The following is a 20999-nucleotide window of genomic DNA, read 5'->3' as shown; positions in this document are numbered from 1 at the left end:
GGCTCAGTTTTCTCACGTCTTAAATGTCACACTAGTTGATCTCCAAGAAGCCTCATGAGGAAGCTATCCCAATAAATTAAAATCAAAATTGTTCTTCATGTTTTCACGGATGTTGTCCTCATTCCTGGGTGGAAAACTGTGCCCTTTGTTGAGATTTGGTCCCCATATTGATGGAAGCTGAGGTAGCTGTTTGAATCTTTTAACAATGTGCCCATGAGTGAAATTATCAGGGACTCAAATATGCTATAGAACCCGTTGAAACCAAAAGTATGGTTTCAAAAGTCCCTACCAGTTCTAACATTCCATTTCTAATTGGAATATGAGGTGTTTTTTTTTTCCGTAAGACGCCCCCCAAAGTCACTGAACACAAAATTATGGAGAAAAGTGTCTCTAAAGTGAAAGAAAGGACTTCAGATGAGTATAAAGGTGAGAACTACAAAAAGAATAAAGTTCACAAGGCAAGGCCATTTCCTCAGAATGGATATTTCATTTGGTTTAACATGAAGATTCAACTCTATTGAATTCCAGAAATTTCTACTGAGCATCCACCATGACTCAGACACTCTCTTCAGTCCTGGATGTACCAGGGGAGTGTTTAAAGGCTAATACTTATAACATGGGACTTACAAGATCAGATTAGCATTTTAGAAAGATCACTGTAGGGTGTGGATTTGAGTGGGGAAAGAGGAAAGGCAGGGAGACCAGGGGGAAGGTTTCAGAGGTTATTAACAAAGTCCAGGCAAAATGCTGTGGTGGTCTACAGCGGGGTGTGCTGATGGAGGTGAAGAGAAATGGATAGTTCTGAGAGAGATTCAGGAGAAAGAAAAACCCAAACTTGGTGACTGGATAAAAGACACATGTACACTGGGTTTACATTTGTAATCCGTGATGTACAGGGTTGGAGCAGGTTGGACCGGAATGCAAAGCATGAGACGCCTCTTAGAAGCAAGGCTTCTTCCTAGGACTAGCTGAGGATGGGGCTTTTCTTTGAATCTTCTTCATAAATCTGCACAGGAGAAAAACAAGAGGCCAGGCAAGAAGATGCATGTCGGAGGTAAAAAGAAAAACAGGTTTGGTCCTAATAAGGTTGTGGAAGGGGGGAGGAATGTTCTGGAGCAATCTGCCCAGAGGTGAGGACTGGTTTGTGACGCTGCCAGTATCTGCAGATGTTAACGGGGGTTATCAGCTGTCGCTGAAACAAAGGCAGGGGGTGTGTTGGCAGCCCAGGAGCACGTGTGCGGGTCACGAAGAAACGCCAGGCTTTCTGTATACAGATGTCCTCAGAGAACAAATGCTCTTGGCAAGGCCACCTCTGAACACCAGTTACACAAGACAGACACCTTTTTTGGAGGTTTGGCCCTTCTCGGTGGGGGCCGCTTTGCACAGAGCTGTTTCTTCTTTTATCTCTGGCAGAAAGGGGGTCCCTTTTATCCCAAAGAGAAACTCTCTCCACAAGGGAAATCACCGCACCCCAACCAAACACACAGTCACGCATGTACATAGTCCCAGAAGCCTTCTCTGCATTGAAGGCCAGTCAATTTTTTTTTCCCTTTCCAATTCATATTTATACACCAGGGCTTATATTTAAGCACAGTCGTCTTAAATGAACTATTCTCAGAGGTGATGTTCCTAGAATATGCTCTGGAAATGTGTCCAGAGTCAGATATCAAATGGTGGAGGCCCAAGGGCATCTCTCAAGAAGTCCTTTGGCATTTTAGCCTGTTTGACACCATTATAAGGGGGTCCAGGAATCAACTTGACGTTCTAGGTCACCTAGAAAATATCTGACTTCTGGACATCTTGGTAACAATGACAGCAAAAGCATTAATTTGCAATTAGATTGACTTGGGCTGAGTCCTGGCTTTTCCAATGACCTTGAGCCTCTGACTTAATATCTCTGTTTCAGTTTCCTCATCTGTAACATGGGAATAATAAACATGGGTGAGCCCTACTGTTATTCCCATGTTACAGGTGGGGAAAACTGAGACACGATGAGATGAAGTGATTATTCCCAGACGAAGCAACTAATAAAAAGCATAGTTTGAATGTGAGCCCAGGCAGTCTGGCCCCTTCCTGCATTGCCTGCCATACTTACTCCAGATTTCTTCTTTAACCCTCAAAACAACTCTGTTAATGGGAACTTGAACAAGTTACTTAACTCCCTCAGTCTCTTTGCATCAAGAGAAAATAGGGTTTTGTTTTTGCAGACTTCATAGGATGTTAAGGAAATGACTGAGAAATGCAGATAATAGGATTCAGAGGGCCTGAGCCCTGGAGAGCAGAGTAAGCGAGCCTGTAGACTGCAGTGGTAACAATAATCTCATTGTTAGCATGCAACACCCACTATACTTGTAATTATTTGTTTCAATGTTTGTGATTTCCTTGAACTACATGTTCAAGGACAGAATCTGTCTCTTCCTTATTTGCCCCTGTACCCACAGCATTTGGCAACCTCATACAGACCCAGAACGTGCTGTGCTTTCCATGTTATCCATCGATGAATGAATAAATAACTCCATGCCGCCTCTCTCTTGGATCGCTGTAAGAATTAAATGAGATAATGTATGTAAAAAGAGCTAGTACAGTGTTTGGCTTGAGAATTCTACCCAATTAGTGTTAGAACTTTCCCCTTTGCAACCAGAACACATTATCTGAGACAAACACTCTAGGATCACATGATCCAGAGAGTAACAAACAGAATGTCTGGGCTCCTCTGACCGACACAAACATCCCAGCCAGAATCCACGCACCACGTGACCTGGGCAGGTGCGCGGAAGAGGAGCACCAGCGGCGCTCCACCTCAGTAGGCAGTACCGCCACGCATCACCGAGAACAATGCTGTGGGCACGTTGGGAAATCCTGAGAGCAGAAAAGGGAAGGCACTTGATGTACTGATTGATTAAAGCTACTAATCAGGTCCGTACACGGTACACACAGCGGCAGCTCTTGCTTACTGGGTACCAGGGAAGGGTTTGGCAGAGATGAGTGAAACGGCAGCCAATCCATCCATGAGCCAACGTGCTACATCTATAAAGGGATGATTTAACTGAGTACATTTGGAAACAGAAATTGCTGGCGTTGTTCAGGAACCCTAAGTAGAAATAGTTGTTCAGAAACTAAATAGACAAGTGGGCAAAAAAGTCTCTTCTCTCTTGAAACGGCTCAGAAAAGAGCTAAAATAAAAAAGCAACAGGCAGCATGAAAACACGGACTTGGGCATCAGGCAGACTTCCCTTCCAGTCTTGGCTCTACCAACTGTGACCTGAGGCAAGTCAACTAGCACCTCTGAGCTTCCATTTCCTCTTCTTCAAAGTGGAGAATACCCACTTCATAGAGGTATGACAGCTGCTATAAATACTCCGTGTAAGGGACTAGCAAGTGGTTGATCTGCTGCCATCACCACCACCACCTAAAGGGAGCCACCCTGACTAAATGAGCCACACCACCTGGAATCAGTGCATTCCTATCTTCCCCCTTAAGTGGCTCTAGTGGTTGTATTACTGTGTTTTGTGGTGAGTCACTGTCTATTTAGACAACAAGTGGCAAATAAGGACTCGGAGATGGGAGGGACCTGGATCATCTTCAAATAAGATAAGCCACTCCAGAAATAAATGACAGGGCATCGGCTGGGATGGGGGAGAGGGAAGGGGCTGGCATGAACCTAGGAAGCTGAAAGAGGGCAAAGTCTGAGAAAAGAGGCAACAGGAAGAGTTCGAGGACAGAGTTGAAGGCAAGCAGCGGCCCAAATACGAGTGAGTAGCTGAGTGAGGGTGCAGCACCCACTTCTGGGTGGGGAGGAGTCTCTATCCATCCAGCAGCAATGAGAGGCAAGCGAATTCATGACTGGCAGCCCTGGAACGTCTCAGGAAGAGAAGTAGATACTGCAGGAAGTGGGAAGTGCATCTAGGCTAGAAATGGGGCTGGTTGAACATCCATATACTAGGAGCCTTAGACACCAGGGTCCCCTATCTTATCAGATACCCAGGGCAGGGGACGAAGAGTGGCTCACTGGTGAAACTGAACCAGGCAGTCTCTAGACTTGCCTTTCTTTAACTTTCTATTTAATCCTTTTTAATTTATGCAAGTAGAACTAAAAATCTTACAATAAATTTCTACTATACAAGATGCTAATGAGATGGTATATACATGGTATATGGCATATGCAAGAGTAGGGTTTTTTTTCCCTTATTTAAAACTGAGAATTACTTTTTAAGTCAAATTTTATTGAAAAAAATAATCAATAACACTTAACATTTCTTGAAAGCGATCTTTTCTTTTTACACACTTTTAAAACTTGTAAGGAGAACACAATACATTTCTGTGAACTAATTGGCTTAAGATAAAACAGAATTTAATTTTCCTAAAGATAGGTTTTATATATTTAGTCTAAATAAAGTTTGTCCATTTTTTTACATGCTATTTAAAACATGAAAATGTATTGACGCTGTTGAATAGTAAAGCTACTGAAATCATAAACCAAAGCAATATGAATAAAAATATAGCCTAAGAAAATTAATACAAGACTTTGAAAAAACATATTCTTGTTAACATCGTCAGACTTAACTATAGGCCTAGCTATTCCAAAATAATTATAGACATGTGTTGGTTTCTTGATTTCTTATAGGCCTGTGTATGCATTAAAAAAAGTTATGTTTATAATAAAATATTTTTTTCTTTTTACTGCATGAATACTAAATTCTTGGTCAAACCTGAGATCAGTACATACAGATTTTCCAAATGAAGTGAGACAGTTTATGTCCGGGCTCTTGGTGCGTGTTACACACGGAAAATCTTGCTCATACACGTAGGAAGCTGAAAACTGCACCAAAACGGCCCTTGATTTCGCATGCAAGCCTGGATATTCCTCTTCACAGAAACCAGAACTTGTAAGGCGCAGGTCAGTAAACCTCATCTCCAATGTACTATCTGACTGCCCCTTGCAGAGTTCTTCCTCTTCTCTCAAAGTCAAGTTCTCCAGCAGAGCAGAAGATTCAGAGAAAGGGTCCCTCATCCTGGTAGACACGTGTGTGCAAAGGGAGGGAAAATACTCCTCAGTTTGGTCCTGCAGATCTTCTAGGTGGTTGATGATAAGCGTTGCACACCACTAGCCTTCCTCTCTCGCAAGCCTAAGCACCAGTGGAAACATGTCAAGCGGTCCTCTCCCAACATGATTTTTCCCAAGAATCTCACACTTGAAGTCAAAGCATTCTTCCTAAGGCTTTGCAGAGACTTCTTCCCTTGGCCCATGTGATGAAAACTGTCCTTGAGGTAGGCTGATTTCTGCAGCCATTCTTCACCTCCAAAGATCTCAGCAAATCTGGCCAACAATTTTTCTGAAAGTACCCCTGCCATTCACTTTTTAGCTCAAACTCTTGTCGAGAACAATCCCTCTGTGAAGCCACCAAATTTCTGTATGAAGAAACCTCTCCTGGAACCAACTGCTAATAGGTCTTCATCAACACAGCCGCCAGCACAGTTTCTCCAAGACAGACTTTGTGTTTCTAGATATAAAGACAAAACACTAAATATAGATAGTTTTTCCATAAACAAGATGAAAAGACAACCCTCAGAATGGGAGAAAATATTTGCAAATGAAGCAACTAACAAAGGATTAATCTCCAAAATTTACAAGCAGCTCATGCAGCTCAATATCAAAAACCAAACAACCCAATCCAAACATGGGCAGAAGACCTAAATAGACATTTCTCCAAAGAAGATATACAGATTGCCAACAAACACATGAAAGGATGCTCAACATCACTAATCATTAGAGAAATGCAAATCAAAACTACAATGAGGTATCACCTCACACCAGTCAGAATGGCCATCATCAAAAAATCTACAAACAATAAATGCTAGAGAGGGTGTGGAGAAAAGGAAACCCTCATACACTATTGGTGGGAATGTAAATTGATACAGCCACTATGGAGAACAGTATGGAGGTTCCTTAAAAGACTAAAAATAGAACTACCATACGACCCAGCAATCCCACTACTGGGCATAGACCCTGAGAAAACCATAATTCAAAAAGAGTCATGTACCACAATGTTCATGGCAGCTCTATTTACAATAGCCAGGACATGGAAGCAACCTAAATGTCCACTGAGAGATGAATGGATAAAGAAGATGTGGCACATATATACAATGGAATATTACTCAGCCATAAAAAGAAATGAAATTGAGTTATTTGTAGTGAGGTGAATGGACCTAGAGTCTGTCATACAGAGTGAAGTAAGTCAGAAAGAGAAAAACAAATACCATATGCTAACACATATATATGGAATGTAAAAAAAAAAAAAAAAAGGTTCTGAAGAACCTAGGGGCAGGACAGGAACAAAGACGCAGACGTAGAGAATGGACTTGAGGACATGGGGAGGGGCAAGGGTAAGCTGGGATGAAGTGAGAGAGTGGCATGGACATATATACACTACCAAATGTAAAATAGATAGCTAGTGGGAAGCAACCGCATAGCACAGGGGGATCAGCTCGGTGCTTTGTGACCACCTAGCCGGGTGGGGTAGGCAGGATGGGAGGGAGACGCAAGAGGGAGGAGATATGGGGTGTATGTATATGTATAGCTGATTCACTTTGTTATAAAGCAGAAACTAACACTATTGTAAAGCAATTATACTCCAATAAAGATGTTTAAAAAAAAAGATTACATTCTATTGGAGGAAAACAGTCAATAAACAAATATACAAATTAATAAAAATAAAATATTTTGTATCTATAAAAAATATATATAGATGGTTTTTCGCTTGTTTCAGACAATCATTTCTGGTAGCAGTAAAAGTTTTCTTGAATTTCACCATCATTTACAAATCTTGCAAATACCACATTGTGACATTTACTGGTGAAATCTATTGACTCATCAGCTTCAATAGAAAACTTATTGTTTCTAGGTTTATGACACAGACTTCTGCATCAACATGTGAGGTGTCATCCATGCATTGACTAATCAAATGGCTTGAAAGTGGAATGTTTCCATTTCTCCTCCTGTATCTCTTCCTACCATTTTATTCATTTTATTTTTTCTAGCATTATTAGGTTTTCACCAACTGTGTGACTTTTCCTTTTGGGGGCAATAAGTTCTGCTACTAAGTAACTTGCTCCTTGAACCTGAGTGTGATTATTTAGCTAAAGGTTTACCCTGTTTATTTTGATATTCCAATGGCCATGTAAAATCATCAGCACCTTTCCTTGTTAAAGGGCTGTGACTTGTTGTTAAAAGTCATGTTTTGCTAAAGCTATCACCGCATTGGTGAGTTGTTTGCCACAGACCTGCACAGTGGGATAGGGCAGTATAGATCACCAGGCGTGTAAATCCATTGATGAGTAGCTTTCAGCACAAAGAGGGACTTCAGTTGTGTGCCACTTACAGCAGGAGTGCAGTGAAATGACTCAGGAGATTGTAATTCTTCATTACTAATCTTATCAGAATCATCCATACCTGCAGGACTAGAAAAGTTCACATGGAAAAACAAACATGGAAGAACCAGGGAACACTAAACAACGGAAACATCAAGGGAAACTAACCCTACCGGATGTTGAAACATGCTATGAAGCCAGTATAATTTAAACAAACAAAACAGGATTGACACATGAATTGACAAATAGACCAATGGAATAGAATTGGAAATCCAGAAATAGACCCAGGTACATTTGGAAATTTAGTATTTGATAAAGGTGGCCTCTCAAGTCATTGGTGCAAAAAATATACATTTGAGTAAATCGTGCTGGACACCTAAGTAGTCAAGAGGTTGGGCTTACAGAAGCAAGAACAGAAGAAGCCCTCCACAGAGTTGGGGAAAGAGGTTGTGCTGGCTTGTGCTGTAGCTCTGAGAGGGTTCACGGGCCTGGTACTAAAACAAGCTGGAGGCTGAAACCAACTGCCAGGGTGACTTTGACAGGAACAGGAAGAAATGAGAAGTGCTCCTTCGACCCCCCAATCTCCTCTGTGAAGTTGCTGGTAAAGGAGAAAATGTAAAGTGCAAAGTCCCAGCACCAGCATCACAGAGAAGAGTAGCAGAAGGTGGGTTTGGAGCTGAGCTTAATGGCTGGCAAACTTGTAAATGCTGAATACTTTTGGAGTTAGCATGCATTAGCCTATAAGTCTATCAAGAGGAAGGAGCAAGGGCAAGTGAAGGCAGAGGATGGAATAAGGGTGCTAAATTTTCATCTTCCTTAATAGAAAGTTAAGGCAATAGCCAAAGTGATAAGTCATGAATAGCAATATAAACATAACACTTAGAAAAACAGCATGAAACAGCTAAAAAATGTTTAAGGAATGGAACTCAGGTGGGGAAGACTGGGACAGAGGTTTAGCTTTTTAAATTACAGACACATACTTGACTTTGATTTTTAAAAAATTAAAACTTAAGAGCATGTGAGTGAAGGGAAAAAATAAATTCAATATTATAAGGTAATTTCACTCTTGGAAAGTGAGTGGGAAAACTATCATTTTGATAATACAAACTCCCAAAAGCAAAAATGGAAAATCCTTTTTGTTGTTGAATCATGTGAGAAATGGATAAGAAATTAGATTAGTGGGCCTTGTGAGGGCAGATCATGTGTCTGTTTTATTCACCAATTATACCCAGATTTTATGAATAAATATATGAAAGAAAGATTGAATGGAAGAATTCACAACAGAAAGAGCAGCCACATCCACCTGCATTAATCACAAAGAATCTCAAGGGCTTACCAAGAGGAAAAACATCTATCCTGCACCCAAGTTGCTGGTTTCAGATGAGTAACCAGAGTATTTTAATGGCACGTGGTTAGCGCTATTTTAATGATAGGGACAAAGAACTGTGAACCATAGAAGGTGGAGAATATCACTCTGCCTGAGAGTAGCTGAAGGTGACCTTGAGGGTTGATGGGCCATGGTTGGTCTGAGTCTTGAAGAAAGTGTAAGAGTTTACCAGGTATGGAAACAGAGGGAAGAGAATAAGAGAGGGCACAGAGAGATGACAAGCCTTGATCTATCCAAGAAGAGTCAAATGTCCTGTGGGGATGGAGCAGAGTCTGAGGAGATGCATGGTGGGTAATGAGATTGGAGAGGGAGGTGGTCACCAAGCTGAGTTCATTGGATCTTACTCCTTGGGCATTGGGGAGCAAACAGAAGCAGAAAAGTCCCTGCGTCGGATTTGAATTTTAGGGAAGCTCTTTCCGACATTAATGTGGAAGAAGAACCCAGAGCAAAAGAGAACAGATACAGGCACCAGAACCAGAAATAACAATAACAGTAAGAAAAGCTAATATGCATTCAGTGCTTATAACATGCCCAGGTCTGTGCTCAGGCTTGGCCTGCATTGTCTCATTTAATCTTTTTTTTTTTTTTGATGGAATATTATTTTATTTTATTTTAAAAAAATTTTATTGGAGTATAGTTGATTTACAATGTTGTGTCAGTTTCTGCTGTACAGGGAACTCTTCTCAATACTCTGTAATGATCTATATGGGAAAAGTATCTAAAAAAGAGTAGATATTGTATATGTATAACTGATTCACGTTGTCTCATTTAATCTTGAATTATACAGATAGGGACACTGAGAAATAAGAGATTGGGCTTTTATTTAAGAAAAAAATAGTGTTCACTAGCCAGGAAGCCTCCAGTACATTTTCTGTCGGGCAGGAACCAATCAACATGCGGCATTGGCCTGATTCCACCAGGTGTGCTCACCTGGCAGAACAGGAAGCATTTGGGCAGGAATGAAGGCAGTTCCTGACAAGCGCAGAATGACATTCATTGAGAGGCAAGTAGGGTTGATGCCTAGATATGGTTATTATTTTTTTAACATCTTTATTGGAGTATAATTGCTTTACAATGCTGTGTTAGTTTCTGCTTTATAACAAAGTGAATCAGCTATACGTATACATATATCCCCATATCTCCTCCCTCTTGTGTCTCCCTCCCACCCTCCCTATCCCACCCCTCTAGGTGGTCACAAAGCACTGAGCTGATCTCCCTTTGCTATGCAGCTGCTTCCCACTAACAATCTATTTTATATTTGGTAGTGTATATATGTCCATGCCACTCTCTCACTTCGTCCCAGCTTACCCTTCCCCCTCCCCGTGTCCTCAAGTCCATTATCTATGTCTGCATCTTTATTCCTGTCCTGCCCCTAGGTTCTTCAGAACCATTTTTTTCCTTTTTTTTTTTTTTTCAGATTCCATATATAAGTGTTAGCATATGGTATTTGTTTTTCTCCTTCTGACTTACTTCACTCTGTATGACAGACTCTAGGTCCATCCACCTCACTACAAATAACTCAATTTCATTTCTTTTTATGGCTGAGTAATATTCCATTGTATATATGTGCCACATCTTCTTTATCCATTCATCTGTCAGTGGACACTTAGGTTGCTTCCATGTCCTGGCTATTGTAAATAGAGCTGCCATGAACATTGTGGTACATGACTCTTTTTGAATTATGGTTTTCTCAGGGTCTATGTCCAGTAGTGGGATTGCTGGGTCGTATGGTAGTTCTATTTTTAGTTTTTTAAGGAACCTCCATACTGTTCTCCATGGTGGCTGTATCAATTTACATTCCCACCAACAGTGCAAGAGGGTTCCCTTTTCTCCACAGCCTCTCTAGCATTTATTGTTTGTAGATTTTTTGATGATGGCCATTCTGACTGGTGTGAGGTGATACCTCATTGTAGTTTTGATTTGCATTTCTCTAACGATTAGTGATGTTGAGCATCCTTTCATGTGTTTGTTGGCAATCTGTATATCTTCTTTGGAAAAATGTCTATTTAGGTCTTCTGCCCATTTTTGGATTGGGTTGTTTGTTTTTTTGATATTGAGCTGCATGAGCTGTTTGTAAATTTTGGAGATTAATCCTTTGTTAGTTGCTTCATTTGTAAATATTTTCTCCCATTCAGAGGGTTGTCTTTTCATCTTGTTTATGGTTTCTTTTGCTGTGCAAAAGCTTTTAAGTTTCATTAGGTCCCATTTGTTTATTTTTGTTTTTATTTCCATTTCTCTAGGAGGTGGGTCAAAAAGGATCTTGCTGTGATGTATGTCATAGAGTGTTCTGCTTATGTTTTCCTCTAAGAGTTTTACAGTGTCTGGCCTTACATTTAGGTCTTTAATCCATTTTGAGTTTCTAAATATGGTTATTAAAGAGAAGTTCAGGGCCATGATGTCAGAAGATATCCAGCCAGTCTCCCAACATCTGGTTCCCCCCAATGCTTGTCCACTCTAGCTGTGGGTGACTTAATCTCACCATCAAGAAGTATTAATCATGCCTCACCTCAATAAGTTACCATTTGTTACTCCAGAATGATACGTGGCACACTACATGTTCAATACATGCTGTTTTCTTTTGCCCACTCCCCTTTTCACTGAATTTCCCTCCTCTTGTCTCCATATAACCACTCTCCTGTACAATGAACTCACCATTGCTCTCTCCAAACAAGTGCCTCCTTCCAGTTTCAACAGTGGCCTCATCAACTCAACTGCTGGCCAAGCAAGAAGTCTCAATGTCACTGTCAACTCTTCCTCCTCTCCTCCATATATCTATCTTGACCCTAATTCCCGATGCTTTTCCAACCATCCTCTTTTCTCACCTGACCACCTCTGACTTACTTGGTCATCCAAAGAGCCTTCTTCCGGTTGTCCAACCACTAGTTTTGCCAGCACCAAAATAGCCCCTCACATCCTCTGTTATGGGCTGAATTATGGCCCCTCAAAACATGTTGAAGTCCTAATCCCCAGTACTTGTAAATGTGGCCTTATTTGGAAATAGGGTCTTTGTAGATGATCAAGTTAAGATGAGGTCATTAGGGCATGTCCTAATCCAATACGACTGCATCCTTATGAAAAGGGGGCAATTTGAACACAGAGTCAGAGACGGACACAGGGAGAATGCCATGTGAAAATGCAGGCAGAGATGTGTCTATAAACCAAGGAACACCAAAGATTACCAGCAAACCACCAGAACCTAGGGGAAAGGTATGGAACGAATTCCCTCCCATATCTTCAGAAGGAACCAACTCTGCTGACACATTGATCTCAGACTTCTAGCCTCCAGGCGGTGAGATAAGTTTCTGTTGTTTAAGCCACCCAGTTTGTGGTACTTTATTACAGTAGCCCTAGAGAATTAACACTGTCTCCAAGGCTTTTTTCTAAACGCACATCTGGTTATACCAATCTCTGCTTAAAATCCTTCCACAATAATGAAAATTATAGGTTCTATTTATCAAGCACCTGCTGAGGGCACAGTGGTCCATCTCTGCTGTATCTAATCCTTACAACATCCCTGGAAAGAGGAATTACCATTCCTGATTTTCCAGTTGAAGTAAAACGATCTTTTAAAAAGCTGTCACTTGGGACTTCCCTGGCCGTCCAATGGTTAAGACCTCGCCTTCCAATGAAGGGGGGTGTGGGTTCAATCCCTGGTCAGGGAGCTAAGATCCCACATGCCTCAGGGCCAAAAAACCAAAACATAAAACAGAAGCAATATTGTAACAAATTCAATAAAGACTTTAAAAATGGTCTACATCAAAAAAAAATCTTAAAAAAAAAAAATAAGCTGTCACTTGCCCAAGTTCCCAAAAGTAGTAAGCAGAAAAACTGAAGTTTGACTCTTGATCTCTTTGAGTCCCAGAGTTAAACTAACATTGCAGGTTTCACTATAACAGGGCTCAGCAAACTTCTTTTGTAAAGGGCCAGATAGTAAATATGTTAGGCTTTGCAGGACATATGGTCTCTGTTGTGACCACTCAATACTGCCATCCATAGCATGAAATCAGCCCTAGACTATATGTAAATGAATGGACATGAATGTGTTTCAATAAACCTTTATTTACAAAAACAACCTTCAGGTCAGATTTGGCCCTCTGGTCATAGTTTGCCAACCCTTGCCCTACAACATTGTCTTTAGGAGCTAATCCATGCTCCTTGATAAAGTAATCATTAATATTCATAGTGTGCTTGCTTTATGCCAGGAGATGTCATGTCTTAATTTATTTAAATTCCCACTACTATTATCTGTACTTTAGAGGTTATGAACTTGCCAAGGTCACACAAATAGTGACAGAGCCAGGATTCAAATCTGGGCAGTCAAGCTCCAAAACCCACGGTCTCACTCATCGTCCTCAAGGGCCTTCACACCTCCCTGTGATCTACATAGCCCATCACATTCCCCCACCCTCCCTGTCCTTCCTCTCCAAACACCCTGTTCTTTCAGCCATACCACAGCTGAGACTGGGAAAAGGAGGCAGGAGACAGAGCTAGCCCCACCCTCCTGCTCTGGAATGTACACTTGGCCAAGACCCTTTGTCCGTGGGATGGGAAGCCCAGAGCAGGGAGTGGGTACATACCTCCTGCACCTGGTTTGGGTGAGAATCTAGGAAGATGAAATACAATATCGAAGTAAAAGTAACAACAGTTTTTGGCAAAATGCCTAGGCTTGCTTTAAAGCATTTAAGTAATTTACTCATTGATTCTTACTACTTTTCAATAGAATCTTATTATTATTCAACAGAATCCGAGCTGGTGACACAGCTACTTGCCTCCCAACTGCTATGCTTACATTTCCTTTCCTAACAGACCCCAATTTTGTTTGCAATGTCAGCTAGAGGTGACCAATGACGCATCAACAGAAGTCTGTTGGGGATATCCAGGGAAGTTTTGCTTTTCTGTCGTAAATAAGTGTGTCTTTTCCTGGTTGCTTTCTTCTTCTTTCTTCCTGGAATGCGGCCAAAGAACTAGTACCGTAAGTCCCCAACATATGAACCTTCAAGTTGTGAACTTTCAAAGCCACGAACGTGCATTCGCATGTCCAGTCATGTAAGTTAGTTCATGTGTCTGGTGTACATTGTCACGTGAGTGCATCCTCTACAAGTGGTTGTGCTTTTGTGTACTTTACAGTGATATTTTTTGTGTTTGTTTTTTATGTATTATTTGTGTGAAAAGTATTATAAACCTATTACAGTACAGTACTATGTAGCCGATTGTGTTAGTTGGGTGCCTAGTCTAACTTTGCTGGACTTACGAATGCGCTCTCAGAACAGAACTCGTTTGTATGTAAGGGACTTACTGTAGTAGAGCAGCCAGCAGCCATCTCACAACCACAAGGATGAAAGTTCTTTACCAAAACTGGTAGAGAAAAAAGATAGACTCTTGGGCATCAATGGAATCGTGCAGCTTCTACACCCTGCTTCACATTCCCTGTCTCCAAACTTTGGGTCGAGAGAGGAAAATCATCCCTCCTTTGGTTAAACCACTGTAGTTGGGTTTCTGCCACATGTAGACTTCCTAACAGAAAGACCTGGTCAGCACACAGGATGTATCCTCAGCAAAGAACACGATTTCTAGGATGTAGTAAGTAAGCTCTCACTTAGTGTTTGATGAACGAATCAATGAATACATGACTGTATTAATAGAAGACAGAAGCACTAGACTACAGAGGTCAGTGCCCTAGGTAAAAATAATATTTATAGCTACCACTCATTGCTAAGCACATACTACGTCTCCTGCATTCTTTCATTAATCTTCACAGGTCTCGAAGGCTGGTACTGCTGTTCCCATTTCACAGATCAGGAGCCAAAGCTGGAGGATACTAGGCTGACCAGGGTATGGTGGGAATAGGATTTGAATCCAGATCTGGGTGAGGCTGAAACTTGTGTTCCTTCTCTCAGGCCAGGCTGCTGTCATGATTATCTGCCCATGGGGCAGCTGGGCCAAGGCTAGTGGAAGATGAGAGAAATCTGGGGGAGAACCCAGGCCCTACACCACCGAGCTCTACAAGCACGGACAATTCTTTCCTCTGTGCCTCAGTTTCCTCTTACGTAAACAAGGTGACAATAGTCCCTTCTTCATTGGCGCGTTATGTTAAATGTGACGTGCGTACGTAAGGTGTTTGGCAGAGTGCTTGTAGAGGCTCAAAAAATATTGCCCAGCAGCATTACTGTCATCCCCCCCCAAAAGCCCTAGAAGAATCTGTGACACGAATGTGGGCCAGCCCTGAATAAAAGGCTCCAGAGGAGGTGTCCAGGCGAGCTGGGCCTCGCAGCTGTCAGAGCCTGTGTGTTCTTTAACTTTGGAGACCCGGTCCGAACTTCTCACTGCCTTCACCAGCATCCCCCCCTTTTTTTTTTTATTCAAACAGAAAGTCACAAAAATTATAATCATCCTCATCAGTTCACTCAGTCCCATGTAATTAATTTTTTTTTCATCTTGATCTTTTGTTAGCACTTTTATGAATTCATCAGTTTTCCATTAGAGTTCTGAAAATGCTTATTCATTCAATTCAGCAGTATAGTCAGTTACCAGAAACCTGCACTTGTCAGAGTCTTTTCCATGAATTCCTTGAAGATGAAACCCTTTTATAGGGACATTTTTGCAAAAGCATCAGAGTACACCCAGAATATAAATGTTTCAGACATTACATGAAATTTCTAACATTCTTATATGTTCTGGTATAATGTTATAAGTCATAATTCTAGTTATTACTTTAAAATGTATATCTCAGAAATAACTAAATTTCCTTGTCAGCTGCATTATTATGAACTTTCATCAAATCTTTAGCCGTGGTCATTTTTAAGTCTTTTGTCATTTACAGACAGCATCCCTTTTTGAGCACAGATGCCCGTGAGATTTCTCTCCCTCCCTTGAAGTTCTGATAACTTGCTGACTTCACTGTCATTCCCAGCTGAGGGAGCGTCCCTTGGAGCCTGGAGGCTCTCCCCTTAATCCCGTGCAGGTTTCAGACAATGCCCCGATGGGCGGACACCAGCTACCGTCTGGCTCCCGGCCGGCCCCGCCTCAGCACCCGGAGCCGCTGGGTGTTGGATGCGTCTGAGATGAGATGCGAGGGCGGATTTGAGTCTGAGATGCTAATCTGTCCAGCTGAAGGTTTCACATCTGCCTTGGCACACACAGGCACAGGGGATCTGAAGAGTCAGTTACAGCTCCCAGCAGGTGGGGCGGAGTCCTGGGGCACTGAATACAGGTAGGGCCAGATGCCTACCCTAACAAAGCTGGCATGGCAAATCCCACTGATGCCTGGGGCCACTCAGGAGAGTCAGTGTGGGAAGGAATAGGGCAGGAAATTGCTGGATAGAGTAGGGTCTTTGCGATCAGATCTCTGTTTGAGTGCCAGATCTTAGGCTTATTCACTGTGTGACTTTTACTACATTACTGAACCTCTTTTAGATGCCGTTTTTTCATCTTCAAAGTGGGAAAAATAATAGTGCCCACTGTTGTTATGAGTATTAGAGGAGATGATTCAGTAAAGCTCTCGGCACAGTCTTTGGAAAATTGTTAATGGTCGATAAATATTAGCTCTGATAATCACATAGCATCAAGTATACATAATATGAAAGCACCAAACACTTCTGAACAATCAGTTACAAACTGCTGTGTGCTCTGAGAGTGATGCTGGATTGTGGCTGCACTTTATATTTTTTTGTTGTTGCTTGTCTGTGTCCTGTAAAAGTGTTAGGATGAATGGGCATAGTACTATATTGTGATAAGAACATATCCAGTTCTTAAAGTACAAGTTTAGTCAGTGCTTACAATCTCCTCAGTACTGTTTATTGTTCTGAATAAATAAAATTATCCAACATGGTTCCTGCTTTCAAAGAGCTTTCAGTCTAACTGAGGAGACAGGATAAACAGAGATAAAAGTCATATAAAAATGTTAAGAGCCGATGATAATGCACGTAGCTCAGTGCTAATGTGTGTGGATGGCACCATAATCCCTGGGATTATTGAGAAGAGAGAGGTATCCAGGAGGAATGGAATGGATACCTAGGGTCTGGCTGGCCCCCTCCCAAGGGGCCTGAGATGATTAAAATTTGAGGTTGACAGGAAAAGGTGAGAGGTAAACCTTACATTGCATTTACTATGTGCCAGATACTCGTCAGGCACTGTACGTATGTTTTCACTTTCATCCACACAGCAACCCTACGCGGTTGGTCATGTTATTATCCTCATTTTAAGGATGAACGAGTTGGGTACAGAGAAGTAAAGTAACTAACCACAAGTCACATAGCTGGTAAGTGGCAGAGCTGGATTTTGAGCTCAGACAGTCTCCTTCCCATAACTGCTCTTAACCATTCTCTTATACTTCCTTTCAGAAGAAAGGAAACCAGACTGTGTTAGTTATGTATAAGTAACAGCAGATGCTATAATGAACAACCCCAAGTCCTCAGCAGCTTAACACAACAGATGTTTATCACCTGTCAGGTAACAGTTCAACACAGGTGTTCAGCTAGCATCCTTCCACACAGTGACTCAGGGACCCAGACTCTGCCCATCTTGTGCCTCCATGATTCCCTAGGGCCATGAAGTCCTCTTATGGAGATCTCCTGGAGGGGGGTCTCTCCCCACAAAGGATTTTATGGCCAGGCCTGGAAGTGGCACCCCTCATTTCTACTACCATCTTGTATTCAGTCACACAGCCATTCCTAACTGCAAGGAAGGCCGGGAAATGTCATTTAGCCAGACATCTGGGGCGAACATGGATATTGATGAACACTCACAACCTCTGCCACACAAGACAAAACTCAAATCATTCATCCAAGTGCAAAAAAAATAGACTTAGCTCCAAAGGCCAACACCAAATGCACAGCTGTAGAATCCGGTATCCAAAGAGCAGCAACATCCTTGGTCCTAATTCTAGAAGAGGGCTAAGCGTACCTGAAGGGCCAGTTTCATAGCTAGAAACCCGCAGCGGAAGCAGAAACTCCAAGCATGACTAAGTGCTCAGAAGCACCATAAACAGAGGCTCTTCCTTCCCCTTGCTCTCCTGCAAAAACAAAACCCAAACCCGACCAGATGCAGCACGACCTCTGCCAGGGAGTCAGTGAGTAAGAGTCCCCCACATCTGGAGCCTGGCAGGACAACAGGATCTCGTCAAGATGCTTTAACTATAGAATAGGCTAGAACATGGCTGGTTTCATGATGGGGCTCAGGTCTGGAAGGAGTGACAAGAATGCCAGGCAGGGGGAATAAGATAAGGTCCTGTGACTGAGTCATTGTAAGAGGTAGAGAGACAGGGAAGGGATGACGAGGAAAAGCAAAGAGAGCTATCACCCAGTAGAGGTACACGCTCGCTGAGAGATCACCTCGGGCACGTCGCAGGTTCTGAACAAAAGAGCCTTGAGAAGAAGAACTAGACACAGACACCTTGGACTCAGTCCATTCAGAACTTCTCCCCGTCTTGTATTCCACGTCCTGGTAAGTTGCCTCACATCCAAGCTACTTGAGTCAGAAATGTATCAATATCATCACTAACCCTCCACTCAATCACCAAGCCCAGTGGATCCAAACTACCTCTGAAATCTCTCCATTCTGCCCATCCCCACATCCTTGCTGTAGTTCATACAACCCCCCCCACCCTTTCTCATCTGGGCTAATAGAGCTACAACTTGACTCCAGTTTTCCCTTCTTCCAATGTTCTTTTAGTCCAACAAATGTTTATTGAGCTTTGTAGCAGATACTAGATTTGCCCTCCAACATCTTCCCTCACCTTCTTCCTTACCACCTGAATCCCAGTTCATTCAGGAAAGTAATATGCACAGTTAAAAAAAAAAAAAATCTCACCTTCCCAGCCTTCTTTGCAACTAAAGGTAACTGTGTGATAGAGTTCTGGCCAATGAGAAGTAGGCAGATAGCTCTAGGGAGGGTTTCCTTCCTTGAATGGGAATAAAAGGCTTCCAAGGAAATACCTTTTTCCATTTCCCCTGGCCTTTTCCTCTCCTTCCTGACTCGAATGTGGATAGGATGCCTAGAGATGTAGCACTTTTTTCCAACCGTGAAGAAGAATGCCAGACGCTAAGGATGGTGCAGCCAGGAGCTAGAGGGACCAGACCCTTGATGACTTTCTCAAGCAGCTGCACACGCCTTGGGCTGCCTACTTCCGGATATTTGCTAGGTGGGTGTATTAGTTTCCTATTGCTGCTGTAACAAATGACCATATGCTTAGTGACTTAACACAAATTTACTCTCTTATAGTTCTGAAGGCCAGAAGTTCAAAATTAATCTCAAGGGGTAAAAGTCAAGGTGTTGGCAGAGCTGATTCCTTCTGTTAGCACCAAAGGAAGAATCCATTTCCTTGCCTTTTTCAGCTTCTAATGGCCACCTGTGTTCCTCGGCTCAAGGCCCTTCCTCCGTCTGCAACATGCTTCACTCCAATCTCTGCCTCTGTCATCACACCATCTTCTTCCCTCGGACTCTTCTGCCTCTCTCTTTAAGGATCCTTGTGAGTATGAGGCCACGTCAGGATACACTGGGGACCTCAGGGTAATCCAGAATAACCTCCCATCTCAAGATCCTTGATCACATCTGCAAAGTCCCTTTTGCCATTTAAGGGAACGTATTGACAGGTTCCAGGGATTAGGATGAAGACATCTTTGAGGGTCATCATTCAGTCTACCACAGTAGGAAAAATAAACTCCTCACTTGTGTAAACTATTGATACTATGTGACGATTGTTTGTTACTCACAGCTGAAGGCAGTCCAAGCCGATAGGTGCATCTCCTGGGTCCCAGGCACTGTGCTCGGTGCTGGAGATCCTCCAGCTGGAGAGTCTGTCATGCTGTGTTTGCAACTATTATTTGCTTATTTGACGGCCTTGGGAGGTCATGGACTCTGGAAGGCAGGAAGTGTGCAACTCACACTTTTTTGTCTTCCCGGCACCAGTCAAGTGCCTGACACATCGTGGTGCTCAAAAATTGTTGGTTGAACTCAGCAACTGGGGGATCATGATTCGGCTGCCATTTCCTTCGCCAGAGTTAATTCTAGATCGCTGAACAAATGCTGGATGAAAACAAAAGGGGCCGAGAGGGTCAGGGAGAGGGGCTAAAATAAATTAGTTTAGAAAGCCCGCACCTGCCTGCCTCTTAAAGTTTCAAAACTCTGAGATGCTTCATAATGAAGAAACCTGTTTAACTTTAGCTCAGCGTTTCCCAAATGTATTTGACCATGATTTTCATTTTTCATGGAGTGTGCGTTCATCTCCTATGGAAGCAGAGTTCTGTGGAACATCTTTTGAGAAACACTTCTCAACCCTTCCCAGGACTGGTTTGGGAACTAGGGCGGTCCAGGGCCCACAGGTGGACTCAGCAGTGGATCAGACCAAAAGTGCACCGAGGCTGCTAAACGGAGGTGCTGCCACCGTCGGGAAGGGCTTGGGGGTACAGCTGGACCTCAAAGAGCAGTGACATTTGTCCTGGCAGAAGGGAAGGTGAAGCATTTTCTGCTTACCTCCAAAAGCTGCCTGGCTGGTTTCAAATGGCCCAGACTGAGAGTCAATGAGCAGAGAGGAACAGTGCCTTCAGGACCACCCAAAGGCATCTTTCTTGCCCTGGCAGGGCCAGCCCCAGTTGTGCCCTGATCCCAAGCCAGCCGACCATTTCCCAGCCACCTCCAGCCAAATGGCAGCCAGAGTTTTAGGACCTGATTTCTTCCTCCACAGCAGCCAGCCTGGGCGGGGGCTTTCTGTGCTGTCCCAGGAGCCCACGTGACCCTCCAACCCCTCTGCATTGTGATCCTACTGCATCGAGAGGTACTGCTCACTGTGCCCACTTAGCATTGACCTCAAGGCTCAGAGACGTTCCTCACCCCTCCCACCCAAGTCCCAAACCTTCTGGTCTCCTGTATTCATTATGGGACATTCTAAGGAATGATGGTCCTGAACATGATGTTGAAGATCCTCTGCTGTGTGGTTTTTCAAATTGAAATCTGCCGTTCAATTTGCACGATTTCAATTTGAAATCTGGGAATTCATCAGGGTTGAACAGGGACCCAGTCTTAGGGACACAGGGCAGCTTTTACTTTTTTCATAAAGGACTCATTTCAAGGAATTCATTTATATTCCTTACAGATACATTTTTTTAACGTTTTAAACCACATGATCTAGGTGAAGATCTTCCTATTACACATGGGAAAACTGAGGACCAGAGAAGGAAAGTAAGTGCCCAAGATTGCAAAGCAAATTAAAAGCACAGTTGGAAGGAGAATGCGGGTCCCTTGACTCCTA

General features: G+C 42.7%; 2 long non-coding RNA genes across 2 annotated transcripts in view; both read right to left on the bottom strand.

Annotated features, from left to right (window-relative positions):
* The window catches only part of LOC309640616, a 441572-nt gene that overhangs the window by 136425 nt on the left and 284148 nt on the right, over positions 1-20999 (bottom strand). The gene's annotated exons all lie outside the window — the stretch shown is intronic.
* LOC309640619 lies at positions 113-19093 on the bottom strand. The gene is made up of 2 exons (XR_014252310.1): positions 16996-19093; positions 113-5501 (listed from the first exon to the last, which is right to left on the bottom strand). It is a non-coding gene; the product is annotated as an uncharacterized lncRNA (long non-coding RNA).

Source organism: Balaenoptera physalus (genome assembly GCF_965194825.1).
Source record: "Balaenoptera physalus genome assembly, chromosome: 13".
Lineage (NCBI taxonomy): Eukaryota > Metazoa > Chordata > Mammalia > Artiodactyla > Balaenopteridae > Balaenoptera > Balaenoptera physalus.
Note: the sequence above shows the minus strand (reverse complement) of the source record. Positions and strands in the feature narration are given on the sequence as shown.